Genomic DNA, 22313 nt, shown 5'->3' on the forward strand with positions numbered 1-22313 from the left:
TTTTTATTTATGTATTGAATTAGCCTAATTTAACTTCATAACTGCACAATGATCTTTTTATTGCATATGGATTGTTTCACACATTATTATCTTGATTATGGGTAGCACACAGACAGTGGCACCTGTAATCATCTCTTGAAAATGTGCTGCTTAGCCTCCAAATCCATACTGTCTGCTGAAAGACTTCTAGTATCACACTGTATTATTTGTGTTAATTGTTTTTTATCCATCTAGACATACCTCGCTGGCTTACTCACTCACAGATACATCAACACTGACCCTGTGTCCCAGTGTGTTTTCAGAGAGATGGCGTTGAATAAGTAATTGCCAATTTCTATAAATAGTGTATAAAATAAAGCATACAAACCAAGTCCTTTTTTCCTTTTTCAACAAACAAAATGGTCAGTGAGGTACTGAACCCTATATTCAAGAAGTCATACTAGATATTATATGAGTGTGGCGAGCAGGGCGGGGCCGAGCAGTGTCTGGGCAGAGCGAGGCCGGGAAGATAAGTGGTGAATGACTTCCACCTGTGTGCCACACCGGTCTCGCATTCCAGTGAGGGGCAGCGGGTGTAATTAAGGAGAGGAGACAGCAGCAGACGAGAGAGAGAAATGCATGAAGCCTGTCTGTGTGTTAGTGATGGGTCGTTCATGAACGATTCATTCATTTTGAACAAATAATTTATGTGACTCAGAGAACGAGTAGTCTCAGAGAGTAATTCATTCATTTTGTGTTGGCCGCCCATGCACATTGTGCAAACTCCATTCGTTTCTTACATGAAAACCGCATAGGCGCTGTACAGGAAACAGAAATTATTAGTTCACATTTCAACTCTGTTGGTCCGAGTCGTTCGTTCTTTTGTCGCATGACAGCCGTATACGCTATGCATTGCTCACACAGGAAACAGAAATGATTAGTTCACCTCTCGAGTCATCTGGTCTGAGTCGTTCGTTCTTTTGTCACGTGACTGCCGTTTATAGTTTGTGTAAGTAGACGTGTTGGGGGGGATTTGGCTATTGAAAATGTAACATTTTCATTTAATTCTGCTCAAATGAACGAAATGACTTGAATAAAGATTCGTTCATTTGCTGAACGAGACTCAAAGATCCATGTCAGTAAAATGATCTGATCTTCCCATCACTACTGTGTGTAACTCTTTATGTTCATATGTAGCTTGCTGAAAAGCAGTGTGTGTCTTTGTTTTGTTTACACACTGAAAAGTGTTTATTAAATGTCTACGTGTTTGTCAAGCCAATCCCAGCTTCCTTCTTTGCCATCTTTGAATTGTTACACTGGTGCTGAAACCCAGGAATGAGGAAGGATGCGGCGTCAAGGAGTCCTCGCCGCTGACTGAGGGTCGCGACGCAGAGGGAGTGCTCGATCCGGTGGCGCTGGAGCACTGCGTCAACCGGCAACCGAAAGGGACAGCTGAGGGGTCCCGTGCCATTGCCCGGCGTCACAGATGGAAGCAGTACAGCAAGCTGAGAGCCATTTGACGGCGTGTCCGGGGCTGGCGAGCCCGTCTCTCTCTCATCTGTCTCTCTCCTTTCTCTGCTTTCTCCTCTCTCTCTCTCTCTGTTCTCCCTCTGTCCTCTCCCTCGTCCTGTTCCCACTCCCAGGCATATGCGGGTCAGACCCGAACACCATCTTGACGCACCAACGCTCCCTACCTAGAAATGGGGGGGGGGGGGGGATTAGGTCACAGGAGTTCCCCGACCTGAGTTTGGCGATGGGGTATGTAGCGAGCAGGGCGGGGCCAAGTGGTGTCTGGCAGAGCGAGGCCGGGAAGATAAGTGGTGAATGACTTCCACCTGTGTGCCACACCAGTCTCGCGTTCCAGCGAGGGGCGGCGGGAGTATTTAAGGAGAGGGGACAGCAGTAGAAGAGAGAGATGCATGAAGCCTGTCTGTGTGTGTCTCTTTATGTTCATACGTAGCTGGCTGAAATGCAGTACGTGTTTTTGTTTTGTTACACACTGAAAAGTGTTTATTAAATGTCTACGTGCTTGTCAAGTCGGTCCCAGCTTCCTCCTTTCCCGAACTGTTAGAATGAGCTGTTTTATTTTCCATTCATTTGATATGTGGTGTGCACATTTTATTCCTGTAACCATAATTTGGGACATGTCTAAATGCAGTTTAAAACCCTGATTTGTGTGATATTGTGTTTAAGATCATTTTATTTAGATAATTGTTTATCTAACGCAAATTGTACCCTATTTCGAATTCTTTCTATTTTCTCTACAATAACTGTCAACCCGGTCTTTCTGTTTGCTACATATTTCTCCAACCTTGTTTCGTCTCACTCTATTACTCTTTCATTATCCCTCGCAGTAAGTAGCTCATAACAGAAAATCTTAAAATTATATTTACAGGACGAGAATATTCTCAGGTGCTTCAAGCACCAAGACTGCCTTTCAGTGCTGTACACACACAAATGTGTGTGTGTACTTGTATGTTTAAAGTATGTATAAGCATTAATCCGCTTAAATCTCCATGCTCTTTAAGGCACCTCTGCACTCTTAAAGGCACCTCCGCTTAAAGGGGCACCTTTACATTTGTGAAGGGCACCTTTAGATTTGTGAATGAAAGGGGCAGGGGCTTCCATCTCGTATTGACTTCCATGATGTTATGAGCTTTGAATATATGTCATTTAAAATTGCTGGTCCTGTCCCACTTCTGATACTGCTGATTTATAGACCCCCTAAACATCATGCAAGTTTTCTCTCTGACCTCACTGAACAACTCACTCTCGCATGTGCACAATACTAAAACATAATTATGCTTGGTGACTTTAACATTCATGTTGACATAGATTGTACTCTTGATAAGGATTTCATGGCTACACTTGATTATTTTGACATATTACAACAACACATTTTCCTGCTCATTCTCATTCCCATACACTTGATCTAGTCTGTTCTTCAGGTGTTGACAATTTTTGTGTGCAGGGTCTTGAAGTTGGCATCTCTGATCATAAACTTATTGATTTTAGTTTAACCCTCCCACTCTTGAAGCCTAAATTGAAAACCACAATATCCTATTGGAACCTGAAATCCATAAACACTTCTAAATTCTCTGCTGCTATCTCTGTCTCCTCTCTACCATCCGCTAACGAACTTTCTTGCCCAGATAAAATTCCCTGCAGTTTATAATGAGACTATACACTGTAAAAAATAAAAAGTTGAGTTAACGTAAAAAAATAAAGCAACTGGCTGCAAACATTTTTTAGGTTATTCAACTTCAGTGGTTGAAGTTGTACCAAATCATATATGAAAGTTCACTAAAACTACTGGTTTAAGTTAAGTCTACCTTCCTCAATAAGTACATCTAAATATACACTATGTGTTTGTTGAAAGAGGAATAAGGGGTAGCGTGAACTACCAGTCTAACTTTAAAAAATGAGTTGGCACAACTACATAGTCCTAAAGTTCATTAAACTCAAAAAAGCTTTGCAGCCAGTTGGTTTAATTTTTTAAAGTTGATTCCACTACCTTTTTCCCTTTAAATTTATAGTTTTAAATCTTACATCCAGATTCTCACCCAGATTTCTGTAGGCTCCTCACATCATTTAAGGATACAAAGGCATGGAGAACAAACAACAAAAACAAGATTTTGTCATCATTACAGAATGTATTTATTGGAATTCTGCAAAATGGCACATTTAAAAGGAACAAAATGTGATGCAGTTCTACTCCACTCCACTTATCAGGATGAAAAAAAAAAATCCTCTCATCTACTGCATTTAGTATATTTTACATGTAAGAACATTTACAACACAAATGCTCTTAAAGAGCTGGAGTAACACAACATTTTTCTTAAAATACCAGAGTGATGTAACAATAATAATCTTAAAATGCTGCAGCAATAAACAATACTCTAAAGTCCTAAACCAAAAGTCACAGCAAACCATATATCCTCTCAACTTGATCCTTAAGATACTTTTGGCACATTCATAACGCAACAAACATGTGCTGGATCAGCAAAGTATTTAAACTATTAAAACAACACTTAAGAGTCATAATAAAGCTTAAACTAACTTTATAGGAAGCCAAACTTTCCTTTTTTTTTTTTTTTTGAAGGATTGGATCCTTGCTGAGCACCTGGGAGTCAAGGCACATAAACACTTTTTGAATGGTTTCAGAAGTGTATTTTAGTTCTTTATTGTAGTCCATGTTGAGGGCATAAATTAAGCCAAAGAGGAGAGCAACAGCAGTGGGAAGGTCGTGTACATCATCCAACAAAATCTGCTCCTCTAGTACTACAGCTAGGCACCTTATATTTGGGTTTGAGTGGATGGTGGCAACATCATCTTCAACGATTGTAAAGATCCCCATCTTCATCCCCTTGGCATGGATGTCCTCTGGCTCTGTGTCCTGCAGTAAAAAGCAGAATAAAATTAATCAGTCAAAGATCAGATCTAATTTGAGTTTTAAATAACAGCCTGTGTGTGTAGCTTCAGGATAGCAAACACACATTTGTGTTTCATTTCTTGCTGTTTGTCTTCTATATTCATATATATTTTTTATTCTTTCATATTACGTTAATTTTACTTACACTTTGCTCTATCTATATTACTGTTTAATTTTTTGTTGAGTGTTGTCTTCACAGGTTGGAGATTAAAGAGAATGTCTCCATCTCAAGATTTTCAATGTCACAGGACAATGTTCTGAAGCAGTAATTTTCCATTTCCTTTGCTTTTGTATAATAACATGTTGAATTTGTGATGATCAGACGAAGTCAGACTGATCACTGATAAATACACATCACAACCGATGAACACACTTATTCAATAAATCATTGCTCATTTTTACTCTTCCCCTGACTATGTCTGCCTCTTGGCTGATAAAAGAGTTAGTTAAACACTAGTTTTGGATAACAGACCAAACAGTCGTCTCCTGATGGGTTCAACTGAAGCAACTCAATCTAACAAACTGTTCAATGGACAGATAACACACATCTTCTTACCAGGCAAGTCTTCAGGAAGTTTCCACACATTTCCCTCATAAAAAGAGTAGACCTATGTGAGCTGTAGCCTTTTTATGGGCAAGCACATTGGAGGTCTGAAAGACACAGAACAAATATGGACCAAGTTATATGCAAGTTAAATCCAACCAGAAGCATGGGACATACAGAAGCTCAAGGTAGAGATGGCACTATTCTCCCTTTAACCAGAGATTTATGAGCAAAATAATTACTTGATTGTCAGGTTGTTCTAGGAGGGTCTTCGTGTCATCTCTAAATGCTCCACTTTGAGCTCTGTACAACTTGATCATTTTTTATGCGTACTCATCCAAAGAAGAGGAAAAAGTGCTCTTCAGGATGGTTTGTGTGATCCTGTAAAACTCAGCACAGACCTTAAAATAAAACATAGTTAACAGTAATAATTAAGTACAGACAAGTAAATTGAGACCAGCTTTAAAAAATAAAAATAAAAAAACCCTCAACTGATTTTTTGGACATCAGCCACAAGGGGTTCTTCATCAATGATCTCCTTCCTTCTCAGTGAAAATGTCAGTTCCATTTTGGAGTCAACAAATGCCATGTTGGGATGTTTCTTTTTCATTTCCTCCTGTAGTGCATCTCTTTCCTTCTGTAGAGAATAATCTGTCTGCCCAACTGAGTTGTCTGGGAGGAAATTCACCTCACATCTCTTTGCTTTCTTCGAACGTCTGGAATCCTTGTTCGCTCTTTTCCAGTTTACAGTGACTTCTGAGCAACCAGCCGATCATAGTTTCTGGCAGTAGTTCCCAATCTTATATTTTATGCTCATAGTCCAGCTGTGATAACCTGTTCCTGAGCCTGGATCCCTAAGACAAGGATGCTTTTCAGTCAATGCAGCAGCCACTGACTCCAACTCTTGATTGTTTGGATAAGCTTTGAATGAAAAAATTGCTTGAGCTATGCCATCCAAGATGTCCATTCTCATTTCTCTCGGTAATGTGAGCAGCGTTCCATTTTCTTTCAAATTCTCATTCCCTTTGTTAAGCTGTAGTTCTACATCATAGGCAAACTCGGGAATCAAGAAAGCAGAGGGCCACTGTGAATTCTCACGCTGCCAGATTGTCACAGATGAGGAACTCTGGTTTGAGCTGTTTGATGGGGAGGACATACTGGCAGTGTCTAAAGAGGAAATTAAAGTCTCTAAATCTGATTCTTCAGGTTCTTTTTGTAGAATCTTCAGCACTGCTCTATCTGGTGGAAGTTCTGTTATATTAGTCAAGTTACAGAGTTCATTTCCGAACTCATCCTTGATTTCAAGCCTTTCTTGGATAATTATTTTCAAGTGTTCAACTGAAGTGAGATTTTCCGAAATATCCAACCTCCTGATATTATCAGGGGCCAACACAACACAACACGCAGTCACATATTCTGTAAAAATAAGAATTTGATAGTCAAAGATCAGAGTAAATCAAGTAAGGGGCAAAGCTTAAAGTATGTGCCAACATGTTAAAGGTGATTTAAAGGGACAGTTCACCCAAAAACCTTCAATTTTCTAAGTTTCATGACATTCCAAATCTGTGTGACTCTCTTGTGCAGAAGAAACATAATGAGAATTTTTAATGAATATTACTGTCATGTCTTTTCAACACAACAGCAGGGAATAGTGACTAAAACTTAAAGGTTACAAAAGTATCATAAGACTAGAGAAGTCTTGGAATGTGATGCACAAGTAAAATTGAATAATTATGAGACTTCTGGGTCCTTTTGAAATTTTTAAATGAGCTATATACCACTGCATTGAAAAAAATAGACTGTGATATTCCTTAAAAACACCTGCTTTTGTTGTCTGCATAAGGCAGTTATACGGGTTTAGAATGACATGAGGGTGAGCAACTTATAAAATAAGTTATATTTTGGGGTGTACTACCCCTTTAACCCATGACAAATCCTTCCTCAAGAATGAACCAATTTTAATGGAGAAGGAACCTCTTCAGTGCAATCATGTTCTTCCGCTGAACTGCATACGATGTGAGAGGATGGTGATTATTCAGGACCTCTGGCTCAAGTATTTCAATTTCACTTGTTTCAGAAACCTCATAACACATATAGTGTTCAATGTACCATGCAAAAAGCCTTTTGCAAAGGAAGGACACCTCGTTAGCATTCACAAGTACACTGAGGATTCTGAAAAATTCAGGCAAGCCACTGCACTGACCTGAGGACAAAATCATGCCATCACTGAAGTGAATTCCATGCACATGTACATCAGACGCAAGCGACAACACTTCTTTGTGTGGGTACTTTTTCTGAACTGCAGTCTTCTGTAGCACTTCTAACGTACATGTTCTTACTGTTTTCACCTTCTGCACGGACAAGGGTGATGAAAAGAGACTTGGACCATTGAGATAATGGGCCATCATAAGCTGATTCTTAGTTGCCAGGGTAAGTAGGATGTTTTTAAGATTATGGGCATCATTCAGCACCCTTTTAAATTAGCTGTGCTTGGCCTCAAATCTGATTGTCCAAAGCTTGACTAATGGCCCAAAGCAGCGAATCAAGTGTGGGTAGTGCTCCACATAGTGATGTTTTGCTCGCAATTTCAGGTTTGGGAACATTTCTTTGAGAAGTTGTAGGGTTCTAAAATTTTCTGTTCTAAAAAGCACAGGGTTGCTTCTGAGAACTGGTCTGACATGACCAACTGCATTATCTCTCTCAAGTCCATACAAATTTCCCAAGCAGGCTCAGAATTGGGTACAAGGTTACCAATCATTAATGGTAATAAACGTAGCAATGCCTAATTCTCGTGCCCATTCCCACATATGGTTTTCTTTGAAAAGCTTGACTGAGAAATTACTTGTGGTCTGTTTACACTGTCTGAGTCCTTGTAAGGAAAGGATTTAATGCAATTGTTCAGGGTATGAAGAGTAAACTGTCCCTTTATGATGAGTTCTTTCAAGCAAATTGATAACTCAGATGGAACAATCCCCTCCAACATGTCATGTAGAACATCTAGTGGGAACCCAGTTATTGGATGAAAGAAAGATGCTTACTGAAGGACACATTATTTTTTTACACCAAGTCTGCTCTGAAGCTCATGGTGGTCTCTCAGTTCATCTGTAAGCTGAAAACAACTAGCGTCTTGATTCTGTATGTCGTATTTGCTGACTTGGCAAAATCTACACTGGTTCATAGCAAGAATGTGAGCCCCCAGATTGTCAGCACATACACAAAACACTGTTCCTTTAAGATGTGTTTTCAGAGCTTCAACAAACACACCTTGCTGCTCCAGGTCTTTCATGCCTTTTAACAGTGGATCAAAAAAATAGTCATAGCCAAACTGTTATATATCACTGCTTTTCCAAGTAGTGCAAGTTGTATTGTGGGAAGTGTAGATCGGAATTTGGCAGGCAAACTTAGAAGCACCCAATAAACAGCCGTGATCTTGTGTATCTTTTTTGAAGTGCCCAGGGGATTGCAAACCTCAGAATCGTCAGTGTAGATTCTCACCGAAATGCAGTCACTTCGAACACCTAAAAGTTTACATTTATACTGTCTTGGTAACTCCTCCTCAACAAAAACAGCTCATTCCAAGACGTCTGCTCTGTTGAGTAAAACTTCAAGAACTCTCAACACTGAGACATACACAAAAGTATTTTGGTGTAGCCTATCAAAACGATACTCCATAGGATCAATTATTTGAAAATGCTCTATAAAATATGCATTCCTTCTATATTCTGTTGAGAGTGTGCCTTCTTTGCAGTCACTGTAAAAACAGGATGTGTTTTGAGCACTTCAGCTGATGTCAATTCAGCAAGCTCTTCTCTCAAAGACTCATCAATGTGGCTTTAATATTTGCTTAAAATATCCCTGATCGATTGTTTTGCTGTATACTTGGAGAATGAAACAATATCTCTGATCCAACGTAATATCTCCTGAGTTGCACTTTTTGAAACATGCAAAATTGTCTGCATATAAAGGATCAATGACGCAAGTTTGTGTTCTAGTCCTACATAGTCCACAGATTCTGAATAAGAGTTTGTTTCAGGTCCAGAAGGAATTACAGGAACAGTGCTCTCTGTAACATCTGACTGTGGATCAGGCACAGGATCTCCTATGTCTTCAGACCATGCCACTTCATTGCTTTCCAAATCCTCCGTTTGAAATGTAACAGAAGAGTTAAAATCTTAAAATCCTTGAGACTTATGTTTACGAGATATGTGACTACTAAAAGTTGTAAGAACATTGGTTGTCAACTCACAATCCTTAAAAAGGCATTTGACAGTGTCATGTCTCTTCGCATGATATCTGATATGGTTAAAAAACTGGGATGGCTGACAAAAATCTTTAAAATCACACAACTCTCATGAAAAATAAAAGAGTTCTGTAACAACAACAGTCTGTTTGTGTGCTCTTGTGAGATGTGATTTTAACGCACCTTCTGTTTAAAAAGTGCAGATGCAGTCAGTGTACAAACAAGGCAGCTGCCAGGATTGCCCTTGATAGTGATGTAATCTGTAGTGTTTCAGGAGGACCTCTGGGCTACTGTGTTTAAATTTGCAAAGTTACACTGCATTCCAAACCTAAGAAAAGAAAATAAATAAGTTTAAAAATGAGCAATGTTAGATTTCTACTAAATATTGACATTAAATGTTTGAAACATAAAAAACAATAAAATAAATAAATAATAATAAAAAAATACTAATATACTTAAATTTTTTTCACATTTCCACTATATTATATATATAATGCAATTCAACAAGTTAAATGAGTTCCCTTACTGATTAACCTGAGGTGCTGGCTAACTATTAATTCTACAACCAGTGTTAATTTTTTTCAGTTGTCTTTTGATAAATAATTTCCTTAAAACGTATAATTCAGTATTAATAGTCAATATTCAGTCATGTCAATTTAAGTTGACGAGAATGTGTTTAACTAGTGCTGGGAGGTATGGCAAAAAATTCTGCATCACATTTTTTTAAGATTCTGGCAGATTCATGATATATCATGGTATTTTTTTCTTTGCATGACTGGGTCATTACATTTGTATAATGGCTTATTTTACTTTCAGGAGTACATAAAATATAAAAACATTATAATATCATATATTGAAGGCTGGGGTGGGTCATATGACTAAAATCTTATATCACAATATAAGTAATTTTATTTCACGGTAACAATATATTTCATGATACAGTTATTTTTGATATTTTAATTTATCTTTACTATTAAAAATAAGAAAATGCAAATACAAACTATAGGACAAACACAATATAAGAAATATACAAATGAAATAAATAGTACTTTAAATTGTTCTGATACAGTAGCTCTATTTAACAGTAGCATTGAAGTAAGAAATAATGCAGAAATAAAATCATGTTAAAATAAAATACTGCATAATTTTCACTAAATGAAATAAATGTATTCTTATTAAAGCTACTAAAGTTATTCAGTCAAGAGCAGTGTGTGTTCTCTTTGCCTTTTTTAACATAAACGGCATAGACATCAGCAGGTTTGAGGCTGCTGTCACTTTAAGGCCTAATGCACAGATCCAATATACTAATACGCATTTGATTTTCTCCCAACTGTTTGCTCTCATTTCAGACAGTTCTTTTTTGCTGCTTATTGTGCTTAGTAGCTCTTTTTATCATAAAGCACGTCCTGCACTTTATTTTCTCATTCATGCATGTTTCTTCATGACAAACAATGTCATCATAAACTTTGTTGGCCATTGAATAGATGCAGCAATTGTTTCATATATGCAAAAAAAATAAAATAAAAAAAATAAATAAATAAATAAAAACTATACTATATAAATACTGTTAATTGTATACTCGTTTAACCAAAATAAACATTTGAACCATATTTCTAACCAATACATTTTGATACATACCTTTCAGATTCTAGCTGGGTGACTGAAATACGAAGCTCGCTAACTAGCCGGCTCACTTCTTTCAGCACATGGTTTAGTATGAATGTATTCTTTTAGGAGCACAAAACTGTATTTTAAACTGTGTAATTTATTTAGCTTATTTTCTATATTAAAGCTAGTTAGAAAAGAACACTTACCTTGACAAGGTGACATCCTTTCCCTTTGACAATGTGGTTGAAGCGGTAAACTTGCATATTACAGCGATAGCATATTGCGCATGCGCAATGACGTGAAGCTAATCGCTCGAATGAAGAAATCCAAATATTACATTTTCTCAACTTACTTGTTTATATTCATTCGACTAAATAGTAGTAAACATTCAGTTAACTTGTTTTTATATGTAGACTCAACATTTTGCTAAAAAATGTCCACTTGACTTAAAATTTTAAACTGAGTTAACAATTTGCAAGTTGTTTTTATTTTTTTACAGTGTATCTTTAATGTACTAGATGCACTTGCCCTGCTTAAGACTAGAGCTGTCCCCTCAATTCATTCCTCCCCATGGTACACCCCCAAACTTTATGTTAATGCTACTGCTTTCTCAGATTATATGTTACAGTACAAATCAGCCCTTAATACTGCACGCTCTACCTACCTATCCACTGTTATTAGTAAATCCAAGTGCAAACCCAGATCACTTTTCTCTAAGATTAACAAACTTCCACCTGCAACTCTTACTGGCTTTAAAGACTCACTGGCTCTAAAGACCCCATCATGGCCTTTTCACCTACTAACACATCCTTGTTTGAACATCTGATTGGTAAATCAAACTCTTCTTCCTGCCAGCTTGATCCATTACCAACACATCTCCTTAAAAACTCCTTGTCTACTCTCATTTCACCTAACACCCATATGATTAACAGGTCTCTTTCTACTGGCTACGTACCGCTTAGACTAAAAACTGCTGCTATCGCTCAATTCTCAAGAAGCAAGGTCTTGATAATACAGTCTTGAGTAACTTTAGGCCTATCTCCAACCTTCCTTTTCTAACTAAGGTATTAGAAAAGGTGGTTGGCGCTCAATTAGTCTCACTTGGAAAATTACAACTTGAATGAACCTTTTCAATCGGGTTTCCACCCCCTCCAAAGTACAGAGACGGCCCTTTAAAGAGTAGTAAATGACCTTCTCCTCACATCAGACTCTGGTGCCTTCAGCGTCCTAGTCCTATTTGACCTGAGCGCAGCTTTTGATACTGTTTGTCATTCCGTACTCCTTACTCACCTATCTGCTATTGGTATTACTGGTACAGCTTTTCAGTGGCTAACTTCATCAGTATTAACAAACACAAATCTCGCTCTGTCACTGTTACACGTGGTGTACCTCAAGGATCAGTTCTTGGTCCAGTTCTTTTTTTTAATCTACATGATTCCGTTAGGTGAGATCATTCGTCGCCATGGTCTTAGTTTTCATAGTTATGCTGATGACACACAAATCTACATCACCTCCCAGTCCAAATCTGTTCTTGCACCCACTTCCATTACTGCTTGCCTCCAAGATCTTAAAGCCTGTATGGCAGCAAATTTTTTAATACTTAACACTGACAAAAGCAAAATATTGATAGTTGGCCCAAAATCCCTGATCTCTTCCCATCATGATATTTCCATTGACATTGATGGAGTCCTGGTTAGGCCTTCACCCATTATACGAAACCTGGGAGTGTTATTTGACCCTACACTGTGTTTTGAAACACATATCAGCCAACTTGTTAAATCCTTTCTTTCACCTCCGCAGTATTGCCCGCCTACGTTCTTTACTTAACCTTAAAGATGCTGAAACTGTCATCCATGCTTGTTTGTCATAACCTCTTGTTTAGATTATTGTAACTCTTTATTCGCAGGGTTACCCACAAAAGCACTTCACCGCTTACAAATTTTGCAAAACTCTGCTGCTTGTGCTCTCACACACAACAAGAAATCAGCTCACATCACTCCTATCTTTCACAAACTGCACTGGCTCGCATACAGTTCAAAATTCTTGTTTTAGTCTTTAAGGCCTTTCATGGATTAGCACCCTCATATTTGACAGAACTAATACATCCTTAGATCTGGTGCTGGAAACTTGCTTGTCATACCTAAGTTCAGACTAACTACTGTCGGTGGTAGTTCTTTCAGTATTACTGCACCAAAGCTTTGGAACCAATAGCCCCAAAATCTTTGCGAATCTACATCATTCCAGACCTTTAAGACATAATTAAAATCTCATTTATTTAAACTGTTTTTCTATCTGATTGATCCTTGTACAGCTGCTATCTCTGTATTATATTCTACATGTTTCCATTTGCCGCAATTTTAACCATCTGATTTATTTTATGTGGACAGAAGGCCTTCAGTAGCTCAATCTGTGTATGACGGTCAGTAATTTTAGAAGCACAAAGTACAAATGTTGCATTAAGTTAAGAAGTAGGCTACTTCTATTTATGTTGCCTAAAATGAGCAATACTCAAACACTAACACAAGTTCAGTGCAGCCTCTGAAATCATTTTCTTTATGCTCTCTGTACCCACCGCTTTACTTTTGAGGTAATCCCCTTAGGTTTCCTCATAGATGAATGCTAATAAGATCACTAGAGATTACCAGATTTTTGTTTTTAACCAAAAAAAAACCCTTTTTGCATTTTAACTTCTTTTTTTTTTTTTAAATAAAATAAATCATAGGTACAGTAAACGGAGCTTAATTCTCATTTGAAAGGGTAGAAAAATGGGAGAAAAAAATAATAAAGGAACACATGGCAGGCTGATATTGACAGAGCTAATCCTTGAGTCTCAGAGCTGGTGTATTTGATGTTTTCCAGTTGGGCAGTATTCCTTTGAAAATGAACGGGGGTTGTGCCTCTATCCCACTGTCTAAACCCCCCACCCTTCTCCTCCACATTATGACTGAGGGCAAAACAGGAGATCCAGGGTTCGATCAGCAGAGGAGGTGCCTAGTCCTTGAAGCAGCTGAGCCCCAGCAGTTCCCAATACCATCAATTACTGCTCGACCTGTTGGTTGCAACAATATTGAACATGAATGTTTGATCAAAATTAGCTCCTGGCTCCTCTTTGTAACCTTTCTTTACAATCACCCTCTGTCAGCAATTAAATCAGTGTTTGTTCTGCCAGGCTGAATCTAAACAGTATGTGCTAATAGTCACTAAAACATCAGACATGCTAGCATGCTGTTAAGAGAGCTGCTCCAGCATTTGTGGCAATGCCCCCTTGCACTACATGACAAAGGCTCCCGAGTAACTCAGGTCAAAAGGGCCACAACACATAATGCATGAAGCAGAACTCAATAATGACAGCAGCTCAAAGCAGCTGCCATACAACATTAGGACAAAGAGTTGAGCAAGTGGCTGCTCAGCAGGTAACACAGGTGTCGGCAAGCAAAAGAAGGTGTTGAGTGATGTCATGGTGTTTTAGGGACACCATTTAGATTTTGCATCAATTATTGAGCTCCAATGCCCTTTAAAATGATCTTTTTCTAGCCATTGGCATTGTGTCCTCTCAATGGTGTCTCATATATGAATCAGTAACTTCATGCTGTTTCTAACCAGGGAATAGAGTTCAAATGAAAGAGATCCTACATGCCATGACAGATGAGGAAGTCTGTGTTTTCATTATTTAAGACCACAACCCTCAAAATGTTCGCTGAGATTAAAAGGAAAGAAATGGCATAGTGGATTACCCTTTTCAGAGTCACATTTCTATTGTGAGAGAATACCAAGCACTGTACAGTATGAAGCAATCAGTGAATAAAAGTTGAGCAACAGTGTCATAAACATGTTTTACGTTTCTGAATTTTGCATATAAGATATCCAGTGATCAGGTAAACAAATACAGTAGATGAAGTACTAAGAAATGCATTTCATATGTGTAGAGGTAAATTCAAGCTTGAATAATTGTGAATCTACTTACACAAATGGGGTGATGGTAGCATAGTGGTTAAAGAGGTGAGTCTGAAGTCTAAACCCTGAAAGGGCTAATTCATATGTATAATTGTTGTTCCCATATCATCATTGTGCCCCTTAGGCACTTAAAGGGATAGTTCACCTCGTCAGTTACTCACTTTCATGTCATCTCAGATGTGTATGACTTTCTTTCTTCTGCTGAACACAAACGAAGACTTTTGGAAGAATATTTCAGCACTGTAGCTCCATACAATGCAAGTGAATGGTGTTCAGGCCTTTGAAGCTCCAAAAAGGAGATAAAGTCAGAATAAAAGCAATCCATACGACTCCAGTGGTTTAATTAATGTCTTCTTAAGCGATCCAGTTGGTTTTGGGTGAGAACAGACCAAAATATAACTCCTTTTTCACTGTACATCTTGCCATTACTGTCACTAGACATGATCATGATTTCAAGCTCGATTACACGTCCTAGTGCTTGACGCACGTGCAGATCTCTAGATGGTGCTAAAGTAAATGTAATTGAGCTTGAAATCATGATCTCCATGGAGACTGCTGTCAAGATTTATAGTGAAAAAGGAGTTACCTTTTGGTCTGTTCTCAACCAAAACCAACTGGATCACTTCAGAAGACATTGATTAAATCACTGGAGTCTGATGGATTATATTTATGCTGACTTTATCTGCTTTTTGGAGCTTCAAAGGTCTGATCATTATTCACTTGCATTGTATAGACCAACAGAGCAGAGATATTCTTCAAAAAAATTTCGATGGCATGAGGGTGAGTAAATGATGAGAGAATTTTCATTTTTTGGGTGAACTATCCATTTAATAACCAAACAACAATGAAACGTCTTATATTGAAGTATATAGTATAAAGTACTCCCTTATGTTTTAAGTTGGACAGCTCTGGGCCTTGTTTCCCAAAAGCAAGTTATTTGTGTGGACTAGTTGGTAACAGCAAAGTGGTGGTATGATTGATGCAGACAATGGTATAAATTAAAATCAGAGAGAGAAGAAAAAATTTAATAACTGCATTAAAATCGTCAGTATATATTGGTGAATCCTTGTCTCCTCTTCCTATCTGACACCCAAAGGTGCTCTCGCCAGCACTACAAGTTGTGTAGCACCGCACATGCAGCATTTCTGTCACCGTTATCAATTTTGGGAGTAAAGATTAGACCTCTGCTTTATTGGTGAATGTCCCTAAAGCGCATCTTCTAAACGTTTTCTTATTGTGCTCTGCGTGATAACACGGTGAACCTCGTAATATTCAATTAATGCTTGTAATTAGCAGGATCATACATTGGGCCTCCATTGTTTTCACTAATCCTGGAAGCTTTCATATTGAGAGAAATGTGTGAAAACGAAATATTACACATGCACGCCTGATTATGGAAGCAGATTAGGTAAAATATATAGATTGTTCTGCACAAAATTATTGTAGAACAACATGTAAATATGTAGTTAATCAGGTTGAATATTTAAGAAAATATTTTTAAACAAATATTAGCGAGGTAAAGTACAATCATTGTAAAGTTGCGCACAAATATAATATTGTTACAATGATGAGCAGCACTATACGATCACATTTCAGCACTGTCACATAGACAAAGACTCTTAAGTAACACTTAAAGCGCATCCTCGCATGTTCAGGTTAAGTGCAGTTTTGGGAAACGCACATAAAAAATAACGAATGTGCATAAAATTGCTCGTAGAATACGCTCTTAACCGCTAAGATCAATCGTTATTGGAAAACGAGGCCCTGATCTTCTAGAGGCCTTCAGTCTAGCAGCAACCTGCCAATCAATGTTGTGACAACTTGCCCTCTGTTCAAGAGGTTCGAGGCCTCTTATGTAGTTTTCAAAGTCACTTGAAACTTTTCTCAATATCTGTGGACCTCATATTGATTCAATGTGGGATTTTATTATACATGTAACTCATAACAAAAATTTTGATTCCCCATTTAGACTAGGCTATTTTTAGATGAGTTATCATGTTGCATCTTTCCATTTGTCCTGTAGTTTCAGTAAAATATTTCACTTGTATCATGCAACCTACATCTGCTGTTTCAAAGATTCCTCATGTCAACATGAATATCCCCGTACAAAGCTTTGCAGTTGTCAGAGATATACAGGTAACAGTACAATATGGAACTTTATCACTTTATTTACTAATCAGGACTAAACCAATCTCCACTCTACTTCCAAGCATCTCTTTTGGAGAAATAGCCTTTTATCAGATCCTACAATTTTAAGACATAGCTGTCAGATTAAATTCTGTTGATGCTGCGGACCTGTTTGAGGGTGTGCAATGTTTTGGGCCAGAGTGAGACTCTTATTCTTCCCTTGCAGCTGCAGACACATCTGACTGCTTGGCACAAGTGAAAGCACCTCTGAGTTTTCAGTGGTCAGAGCTAGACAGGATAGGTAGTTTATCAGCTGCTATGTCTTTCACAGCATTTCCTAAATGGTTATCTGATTCAAGGTGACCACCAATACATAATAATGTGTAGGATTAAAGTGGGGGAAAATAAGGATGTTAGACCTCGTCATTTAAGGAGCTTCAAGCCAAAGCGGATTATAGAGGTTGGTGACAAATTTTCCTTAAGTAACCTTATGGCTATCTCTGCTAATGACCATCAGGTTGGAGGACTCTTGCTATCTGGCAAAGATGGACAGAACTCCAGTTGTCAAGATGGCAATTATTCAAATGCCAGTTTTTGCACACCTTTTTTTCTTTAGTTAAAGATAGGATAAGAAAGCTACAAGACACAGTGGATTCCCGGCTAAACAGACCAGCTTAGACCTGTATGAAGTTCCATGCTGGTCCAAGCTGGTTTTTGCTTTTAGGGAGACACTGAAACAAACACTTACCCACCTGTAATCTGAGTTTATTTTGTTGTCAGGTTGACCATTGAGCATATTGTGGATTACTGAGGGAATGGTGATACAGTGAAGGTGAATCTACTTAGACAAAGCTATCAGACTAAGTCTGCCAACAGTACTGCAGGGCTATATGTCATACTTTTTGCCAGAATTCAGAACATCTCTTTTTCTTTATTTCATCTAATATACCAATTCATCATTCCACACACACACACACACACACACACACACACACACACACACACACATAAATATTACATGTAAATTGGCACTCTGCTTTTCCCAGAGCAGCTAAATGCAGTGTCTGAATGGTTAATAGTTAACTACATTGTTTTTTGCCTATTAGTGAAAGCAGTTGTGGTCTGTAGCTTTGCTTGAGGGCTAATGTCATCATTAACATCTCACAGCTCACCTGTTCCTTCAGCATTCATGCACTCTTTGTTTGTTTTATCTTGGTCCATTGATTTATACTTCAGTGCTGCCATCCATCCCTCGCTAATAATCCCTCCTTCCATCCATCCATCATTCCATCCATCCATCCATCCAAGCAGCCCTTATTTGTATTCCACTAATCACACACCCCCACCCTCCTTAATTTTTCAGCCTATTCTCTCTATATCCTGTGATATCTATAGGTTTGTATAAGCTCTTTAGTCTCTTATCGTTGTACGTCTATGAAAGGAAATGGAGTGACACATTTAAAAGTTCATGGAAAGAAAGGAACACCCTCATTATAAACATAGTTTTGTGTTTCCTTTCTTCTGTTTTAGCACACACACTCACTCTCACACACACTAAACCAGTCTCTTTGAAGTCCAGCAGAATGAGAAAAGGGGGCTCCTCTGCACTCATGAACTATTCATGCCATGTGATATGAGTGTGTGTGAAAGTGCATGCTTTGCACATCAGTGAAGTGTGTTCATGTGATTGAAAGAGAGAGAGAGAGAGAGAGAGAGAGAGAGTGTGTGTGTGTGTGTGAATGCACGGCAAGTGTGTGGAGCATGCTGCCTATCAGTGGCACTTTGCACAGTAGCTGTGTACTAACACTGTCTGGGAGGGGAATGGAAAGGGGGCAGGACTGAGGAGAGAGAGAGAGTGAGTGCAACAAAGCAAGAGGGAAAAGGTGAGAGCGGTTCACAGATTGAGAGAGACGTGGAGCGGAGACGGAGACGGAGACGGAGAGGGGGACCGTTGGACTTCTGCCAGGGTTTCCCAGCAACAGCAAATGCAGGAATCGACTCTTTTTCCTCCTCCCAGGGGAATTGCCTTTGCCACTGCCTTCTCTGGGAGTTCTGTCATCCCACAGCTAGTGGCAGAGAGGAATACCACAGAACAGAGGAAAGAAGTACAGCACAGCGGAGAGGGAAGACGTGCCCCCGCCCAGCCTCATTGCAGAGGTAAAGCGAGGGCTTTCTTGGAGAGAAGTGGAAAAAAGGGGAAAGAAAGAAAGATGGAGAAAGTGGAAGTGAGCAAGTGAGGATAAAAAGTTGATCAGAGGAGAAGTGTCAGTGGAAAAGAGAAAGAACTGAAGAGAGTGGAAGTCATTAACACTGAGGTTAAAAACTCATCATTTTCCGACAGGTGAATGGAAGTGTGGTTCTCTGGGAATTTTTATCACCAACTCCTGGACCGAGACTCACTTCAGAATACTCTGTGGAAAGAGAGCATACCTGAAAATGCTTTGGTGTTGGAGAGCTTCGTACATGCTCCTACAACAGAAAACTTGTCATGGGGTCGTTATGAGTGCTTCTGCTTCTCGTCCTGCTGCCTCCCATCTCCTTGCACCTGTATCTATTTCCTCTTCTCATTTGCTCATTTGGAATTTGCATGAAATGGACCCCTGATGACAGTGATAGTAATCTGTTCATGCCGTCCTCCAGCAGACACCTCTATCCCCCAGCTTCCAGCCAGGTCACACCCTCCACACCCGCCCCACTCTTACACATGCTGGGATCCATGGAGTGCTCTTACCGGGGTCTGGAATGAAGAAGTTAAAAAGCCGCTTTTCTCACCCCTCTGCTGTTATGATCTCTGAACTAAGATAATGGAGTGGAGAGAACTGTAAGTATAATGGACTCTATTTTTTTATTCACCATTACATTCATTTTCCATTTTTTTTTAAGCATTTCTCTTCTCTTCAGCATCTCTGGTTGTTCACACTCTTTCTTGCAAACTCCTCATGGTTGTTAATTTGTTGCTATATTGTTCAGCACTTAAAGGAATTGTTTACCCTAAAATGAAAATTCTGACATCTTTTACTCACACTCATGTTGTTCCAAGCCTGTATGACTTTCTTGGGGGGAAAAAATATGTGTTAGGCAGGACACTAGCCTCAGTCACTATTCACTGTGATTGTATGGAAACAGGATGCAATGAAATTGAAAGGTGAGTAAGACTAACAAGTTGCCTAACATCTTTGTATTATGTTCCACGGAAGAAGGAAAGTAAATCATATGGGTTTGGAACAATGTGAGGGCAAGTAAATGTCAGAATTTTCATTTTTGTATGAACTATTCCTTAAGCTGATGACCAGTAATGCTGGTCATTTCAGCAGGAATGGTTCAACATTAATTATAATCACTTAAGGGGATATTTCACACAAAAATGAAAATTCTCTTATCATTTGCTCACCCTCATGCCATCCCAAATGTGTATGACTTTCTTTCTTCTGCAGAAAACAAACAAAGCTTTTAGAATAATATCTCAGCTGTGTTGGCCCATTCAATGCAAATTAATGGTGACCAGACTTTTCAAGCTTCAAAAATCACATAAAAGCAGCATGAAAGTAATCCATATAACTCCAGCAGTTGAATCTGTCTTCAGAAGCAATATTATAGGTGTGGTGTGGGAAACAGATCAATATTTAAATCCTTTTTTTAACTATAAATCTCCACTTTTACTTTTAATTTCACATTCTGAAAGTGAGATTGCATCGTTTCAGAAGACATATATTAAAGTACGGTAGTCATATGGATTACTTTTATTCTGCCTTTATGTGATTTTTTTGTGCTTCAAAGTTCTGGCCACCATTCACTTGCATTTATAGGACCTACAGAGCTGAGATATTTCTTCTAAAAATCTTTGTTTGTGTTCAGCAGAAGAAAGAAAGTCATACACAACTAGGATGGCATGAAAGTGAGTAAATGATGAGATCATTTTCATTTTTGGGTGAACTATTCCTTTAATGTTGTGTCTTTGGTGCTGGTCAACTAGCTTCACCAGCCGGTGAACAGCATAGCTATGCTGGTCTCCAAACTAGACCAGCACAAAACCAGCATAAACCAGCCTAGACCAACATGGAAATTAATAATTGTCTCAGATGATCTTTTCAGCTGAGAGTGAATTAGAAACCATGGTCAAGACTCACCACTGTGTCTCAGGTTTGCTCTCAGTTTTGTTACTGTCTGTCATGCACAAGTTAAAACCCTAAAACCTCACCTGCAGTAAAACTAACAACAGCTCTTCCATGATAGCAAATCCAGAGGGAAGCTGCTCACTGCAGGGCAGGGAAGGGAGATTTAACAGGTGGGTGAATCTGCGTAAAGCCCAGCCTAGCATGTCTGAGCTCACTCTACCATGCTGCGTTTCACCCACTCTGGTCACTCACCTCTGATGGCTACTGACTAATATCTCAATCTTTTGTGTGTGTGACTGCATTGTGCTTTCTAAAGAGCTTGTAAAGCATTTGTTGTGCTGTCAGACAGGTTGAATGCAGCTCTCTGCCCAGTGTGTGGGTGTGGGTCTTCTTCTCTTTATGTTAGAGGCGCTGTGTGAATGCGTGCTTGTGTGTGAATAGGTGAGGTGTGTAAAGGAGGAGGCAAAAAGAGGCTTTGTCTCCATTGGTGGATTTAACAGAATAAAACCATCCTCCTGTTACTCAATTTATTTTTACCTCCATCTTATTCCCCCTTTCAAGTCCTGCTTCCCTCTCAATCTCTCTCCCTCATTCATATTTATGATACAAATGTAATATTCCAGGCTGTGAGAATAGAATCCGGCATGCGAACTTAAAGGTATAATTCCTCCCACTAAAACATACACATGGTGAGGGTGATGATGTTCATTGCTCTTTTGCTTCTATAGTCTGTGAGCTGTTTGCACACACATCCACTCACACTGTTTATAGCACATACACATTTCCTACGGGGGCCTCCCTTGTGTCCTTCATTGAGACTGTAATTACACAGTGTCCTCTGTGATTTTTTCAACCCTGAAGAGGCTGTGTTGAAGGAGTTGGAAGGTGTGAGGGAGAGAAAGACAGACAGAGAGAGAAGAAGAAAGAGAAAGAGAGAGAGAGGATGTGAGGAAGCGTGGTGCGGCTATCCTTATTAGGACTCTCCATAGACATAATGATTTTTATACTGTACAAACTATAGATTCTATCCCCTAAACCTAAGCCTCACAAAAAACTTTCTGCAGTTTTATATTTTCAAAAAAAAAAAAAAAAACATCATTTAGTATGTTTTTTAAGCAATTTGAATTATGGAGACACTAGAAATGTCCTCATAAACCACATTTCTAGCATAATACCCTTGTAATTACCAGTTTGTAACCTAAAAAAATGTCCTCATATACCACCCAAACCCACCCACACACAGTAAATTATTGTGATGAGTGGGGAAATTTCAGCATTGGCTGGTAATATATGAATAGCAGAAGGACTGGAACC

At 38.8% G+C, this 22313-nt stretch overlaps 1 protein-coding gene across 2 annotated transcripts in view; it reads left to right on the forward strand.

Annotated features, from left to right (window-relative positions):
- The window catches only part of kif26aa (kinesin family member 26Aa), a 141480-nt gene that overhangs the window by 87581 nt on the left and 31586 nt on the right, over window positions 1-22313 (forward strand). The gene's annotated exons all lie outside the window — the stretch shown is intronic.

This window comes from Myxocyprinus asiaticus, chromosome 19 (assembly GCF_019703515.2).
Source record: "Myxocyprinus asiaticus isolate MX2 ecotype Aquarium Trade chromosome 19, UBuf_Myxa_2, whole genome shotgun sequence".
Taxonomy (NCBI): domain Eukaryota; kingdom Metazoa; phylum Chordata; class Actinopteri; order Cypriniformes; family Catostomidae; genus Myxocyprinus; species Myxocyprinus asiaticus.